This window comes from Pleurodeles waltl, chromosome 7 (assembly GCF_031143425.1).
Source record: "Pleurodeles waltl isolate 20211129_DDA chromosome 7, aPleWal1.hap1.20221129, whole genome shotgun sequence".
Lineage (NCBI taxonomy): Eukaryota > Metazoa > Chordata > Amphibia > Caudata > Salamandridae > Pleurodeles > Pleurodeles waltl.
This window is the reverse complement of record NC_090446.1, coordinates 1,305,006,627-1,305,012,626: the sequence shown is the minus strand read 5'-3', so window position 1 is coordinate 1,305,012,626 and position 6,000 is coordinate 1,305,006,627. Positions and strand designations below refer to the sequence as shown.

General features: G+C 40.7%; 1 protein-coding gene across 1 annotated transcript in view; it reads right to left on the bottom strand.

The window, feature by feature from the left end:
• Window positions 1-3,577: 3,577 nt before the first annotated feature.
• Window positions 3,578-6,000, bottom strand: part of TMEM238 (transmembrane protein 238) — a 31,002-nt gene continuing 28,579 nt past the window's right edge. Inside the window, exon 2 of the mRNA XM_069200623.1 lies at window positions 3,578-5,148. The gene's annotated coding sequence lies outside the window, so the exon portion shown is untranslated. The remainder of the gene's footprint in view (window positions 5,149-6,000) is intronic.

The following is a 6,000-nucleotide window of genomic DNA, read 5'->3' as shown; positions in this document are numbered from 1 at the left end:
CCCAGCCTAAAAATGTATTGCCTTTTTTAATACAGTCACCTGGCACTAAACCCAACTGATAGTTCAGTCAGTGCAACTCATTAGGTAGCATTTTTCCCATTGTTGCATGTGAGGCAAGGTTGAGGTGTTAATGGGTTCGCTTATGAAGGCATAGCTCAGAGGGTTATGGATTACTAATTCTGAAGTAGTAAGAATTATCACTGCCTAGAAAACAAATAGGCACCTGGGCTGATCAATGCCCAGAAGAAATGTATCATTCAGAACCAATGGCATATGTGCTTGTGATATCAAAACTAACATGTACTGCTATCATCAGTGGCAATATCTCTGTGTCATGGAAGCTGAGAGTATCCTACTGTTGCCTAAAAACTGGAGCAAAACAAATCATGAGGACTATAGGACAGTCTTGCTGCTGGATGCGGCTGGCAAGATCTACTATGGAATGGTGCTTAACTGCACCCAGGGGTGGATTGACACTTGTGGTATACTTATAGGGGCCCATGAGGAATTCAATCCTTCATTGGCCCCATTCACTAAGCAACACAATACTTTATCAGAGTCCATTACATTGTTCTTGAACATACCTCCACTTCCATAGTTTTATCGCATTAAAGTCCACGTTTTACTCTGAATACTGTGAGAAATTGTGGGGTGCACTAAAACAAGAAAATCTTGAGGAACCCATGATAAATGTTTTGAGCTCCCCACATATTAATACAATAGCAATGGTCCAATATGGGCAGTAGGTAGACTAGGATGCATGCTTGTTCTATTGTTACGCAGTCTGTTTCTCAGTGCCAATAATTCCCTACATAGCTAATATCAGGATACCCCAAAGTTAAATGACAAAAAAGATGCAGAAAATGCAGCACTGATATTGAAGGTTTTGAATGTTACTGCTCCCCAAAGCAGCTTAAAAGAAAAAACAAATACACAAAATATTCTGATCATCAATAACAGTAAACTAAAGTGTCACCTATTTGTATTGCCTGGGACTCTGCTTCTATAGGGGGCTCACTGTGGCTTACCAATGGGAGAAAGCAATTAATCTACTGAAGCAGGCTTCAGCCACATCCTCGAGCTTTAAAGACAAAGCAGGTGGTCAGTCATTAGTGGCTACTTTGCATCTACTTAACACGAAAGCCGTAACTGCAACAGTTTATACAGCAGCATTGCAGTGATAGAACAGTTGTTTCTAATGCCTTGTTATTGCTGGATCAATGACCTGGGACGCCACATAATACCTCTAAAGCTATAGCTAGGGCTAAATAGCCTTGCTAATTTTAATCTCTACAAACTGAGAGACTCGGCCTAATAGGTGTAAAGAATGCTAAGCTTTGCCAAACTGAACGTGTTGGACCTGAGAGAGTATTGAACTGGCCTATGGGTTGGCAATGGATAAACAATAGTGATCTATGCCTAATCTACTCCATACGTGTATGTTTGCCTATTTTAACCTAGACAGAAGAGCAGCACAAAGAGAGAGAACAGAAGGCAAGTGGGCACCTGGGAAAGTAGTAGCATTTCACTAAGCCTTGCAGGGAAATTGCAACCCCATAACCGGTGTCGTATTGGCATGTGACACATTTTTCTTTGCTGAAGGAGTCCTCAGATTTAGTAGTTAGCAACACTCTGTCAGTAGGTACAGATCCTTAGCTACCACCTGCTTTGCTCATGTTTACGAATTTGAATCAACGGAAAACCTGAAACATAAACAATACTGGAACAAATTTCCAAGCTAAAGCACATCATTATAGAGCTGCCATTTTGGAAAATGGCTGAAGGGTTGCTCTGAGGAGTTATTTTCTGTCCCTATAATACTACATGACCCCCAAAACCTATGTTTTGACACCAAAATGAAGTATATAGGTCTCTTGGTTCCTGAAACATTACAACATTACTGCAACACATCTGCCATTTTTAAAAATGATGTCCAGAGAAATTTGGCTCTAATCAGCAATATCCACACAAGCTAAATTACTTCTCTAATGATCCAAAAACACAAATCAAAAATGAAAATATCTGGACAACAATTTTTTTACGGAGTTATATCACGGGTACAGGATTATAATCACTAGGGGCCAGGTGCAAGCAAGTTCAAGATAATGTATAGAAAGAAAATTTCAAATATATGTCCAGTAGATTATGTTAAAGGAGGCGGTACCACCTGCTGGCATTATACAGGAAACTGCAGCTGTGCGAGGAATTCGAAGATTGCTGGAGCCAGACCAAAACAATCTGAACAAATATCATTTCTCCACTGGAGTATTACCCCTGGACCCAAATTGTGACTCTAAAAATGCAAGTAGGAAACCAGCACACTATTATATACATTTTTCATGGGAAAAGAGCGTACGTGCTTGCCAAATATTAATTAAGGTATGCATTGCTTAACGTGTAAATAAGAACGTGCCGGTGCTCAGAGCTCTCCTTTGAAACATGCGGCTGCAATTAAATGTGGGAGCATGGAATACGGAGGCAGCATAATCCTAAAGTCATCTCAGGCCTCTTTAATCCATTTACAACCACTCCTTGCCCCTTCAGCTCACTCTTGCAGCTTTCTGCTTTCTCCCTTTGTGACACTTTTTCGTTTTTCTCTTCCTCCATCTTTCCTATAGAAGGTGATGGTCCTGAGTTGCATGGAGAGGCTGCACCAAAATTGGGGGGGAAACGTTAGGAGAAAGCACACAAAACACAGGGGAAAAAGGAAGAAGGCACACAAAAATGGGAGAAAAAGCAAGGAGAAAGCAGTGACAACGAGGGAAATGCAAGGAGAAGGCATACAAAAATGGGGGGAAATCAAGGAGAAAGCACTGAAAAAGAGAGAAAAACAAGTAGAAAGTACAAAAAAACAAGGGGAAAAGCAAGGAGGAAGCAGTGAAAGCAAGGAGAAGGCACAAAAAAACAAAGGAAAAAGCAAGGAGAAGGCACACACAAAAAACGAGGGAAAAGCAAGAAAGGCACACAAAAAAATGAGGGAAAAGCAAGTTAAAGTCCACGTTTTAATCTGAACACTATGAGAAATTGTGGGGTGCGCTAAAACAAGAAAATCTAAAAAAAAAAAAAAATGGGGAAAAGCAAAGAGAAGGCACAAAAAAAAAACGGGGAAAAAAGCATGGAGAAAGTACTGAAAATGAGGGAAAACCAAGGAGACGGCACACAAAAAACAGGGGAAAAAGCAAGGAGAAGACAGAAGCAAGGGACCTGCACAACAACTGATGGAGTGGCATCTTAGTGCTACATCATGCAACTTTGGTATATTACTTAAGTTTCACACCCATCCTTCTACTGCTTCCTGTTCAATATCTAAAAAATCTGTACATATCAAATTAAATACATGAAGTAATAACATATTTGCATAGATGGAATTTTCACTTAATGGCACCCCGAGTACTCAAGACCCCAACCTTTTATATCGCTACACATCAATTACTATACCCTGATCAGACAAGTAATGTCTGCTCCTTGCGTTATGTTTGCCCACTCCAAAACTTGTTTTATAGACTTCTCAATTGAATGGTTTTAGATGTGTCCTTTTGAAATAACAATGGTGTTTAAAAGACACTCAATCCGGTGATTCACAAAGTATGAAATTACATTTATTTGTTTAAAAAGGAGCGAGAAAACGTTGGCAGTAAGAAAGCACACATACATGAAATGCACAGGTTCCTGCTGGCCACATACGAGGTGGGTGGATTTCATGTATTCCTGTTTATTCTGCCAATAGCATTAGGCAGCTGGGACATGCACTCACCTTTCCAGGTAAAAGTACCAGCTCTCTAAGTGCTAGTGGCTGAAGAATCCTGTGGCTGCCTGAAAATCTCCCTCATGCGCTGGGCCAGTTTACAGTTGTAAAGCTCGGAAGGAAGGGGTGGGTGGGATAAAGCATTTTAAAAGGGTCTGTAAACACAAGAGGTAGGCACTAAACATGGCAGGCCTTCTAAATTGCTTAGCCATCTTCACAACATTACTCCCACTCCTACCTACTCCACACCTGCCTACCTAACCTACAGTGATCATGATTGCCATGATCTGATTAAAAAAGAAAAAAATATTATGTTTTTTTTATGCTGCATCAGGATATATGCGATTGGGGATAAACATATTGATGCAAATTGGAACGTGCCCATCTCTACTACGAAGCCACTCAATCACTTTCTCAAACTTTTGCTCCCATTCAGATCTGAAAGGGAATGACCTGGCATGCAATAGCGAGAAATGCAGTGTCCGCTGACTGTTGCACAGTGTCTCAGCACATAAATGAAATGGCTAAAAATGGGAAAGCAAAACAAATACACAATACAGTCTCCTAAAAAGACCAACATTTAATCCACCCAGTGAAAAGTCTGCTTCCTCCATCTCATGTTACTACAGTAACAAACACAAGGAAAGTGAAGTATCCCGCTGGAATGTAGATACTGAGGAGTGGTGTCTCTGGTGCAAGGCAGCTTTGGCTGCAGAGTTCCGTGTACCAGAAAGTTTCAAAGTGGCTGAGGACATGGATCTTCTTCTACCTGTTGCTGCGGTCCACAAAGCTGATTTACCTGAATTTATCATGTCGCTTAATCGGTGCAGACTGAAGGATGAAGAAAAGCCAGTTTCTCCATGGGTTGGAATTCATTCATCAAAGGTTTGCAGAAGGCCCTTGTGTAAGTGGTTGGCCTTGTCAATGTTGGGCTCTACAGGGAGCTTACGGCAGCGTCTCAGTTGAAGTGTGGCAGGACTTCTAGTGTCCATGGACAGTGTGGCTTTCACCATGAACATCCAGCACTGATGACATGTCCCGACAAGTCTTCTCCAAGGATCACGTTAAGTATAAATTGTTGTAGTCGGTGCCATCTATCGAGGAACATGTCATGGTGCAAATATAGGCAACATAATCCGGCTGAGTTTATTTCCATACACTTTGCCTCAACACATCTCATTCTCCCAGGACACACTTGTGGTCCGCAGAACAGAGGACTAGCCAAACCGAATTAGGTCTTAGTCACCCAGAAGGTCCAATGTTAGCCATCCTAAAGAAAGTTGGCTAAAGCAGTTAGTTCTGAATAGAAGAAACAAACACTCGGAGCAGAGGCATTCTGGTTATGGGTGAGCTGTCAGCACCTGCCCTCAAGTTTTCTTAATTCTGTGGAAAATGTAAAAGTCCTGAAATGACAACAAGGGGAAAAAAAGAAAAAGAAATGTTAGCAAACAGTTGCCCTCTGAACTACAACTGCCATATGCTCTGAATAGTTTACATTCTACCAGCAAAGTTCTTCCTTTCACCACTTTGTTTGCAGGATTTTTTCAACACTGCCAGCATGTCAAATAGCCAACACAACACATTTTGAAAGATAATTCTCCCACAAAAGTAGCTTTCGTAGAGAGTTTTCTGTCATAAAAGCTGCATTTTATCAGAGTATGCACTACTTTCTTATTTACAATTTAGTCGTTTTGTGTAGATCACAAAGTACCATAAGTTTTATAAAAGTTTCTGAAGTGGGTGGGAGCAAAACCGCACAAATATAGAAACAGATTACTCAAAATGCCTATATGTTTGTAAAACGACATCCATAGATGAACTGCAGTCAGAATTTCTAGGAAAACATAAGTTAACACATTTCTTCTCGAATGCTAGAATTTGATGTAGAAACTGTTCTGAATTTCTGTGAATTCCCACAAAAATAATGCAGAATTTCGGCCAGAATTTAGAGTTCTGAAATTGTAGCATGAAAATATGTATTATGCAAACAAAAGTGCATTTGCAAGCCCAAGGCAATCCTTCCGTGGAGCAGAAACTGCTTTTTGGGACATTATCATACTGATGAAAGTCCCGAACCTCCTCTTCCAGTCCTGCAAAAGACATCGAAAAAACACTTGTTTCAGCTTTTTGTGAAATACGACCTTCCTCCTTGATGATTTAGGCTTAACCTCAGGTGAGATAATTTCTGGTTTGATAGTCTGGGCATGAACTTTCGTGCTTCAGTGGACTTGGGTATACCACTCAGCAGGAATCTT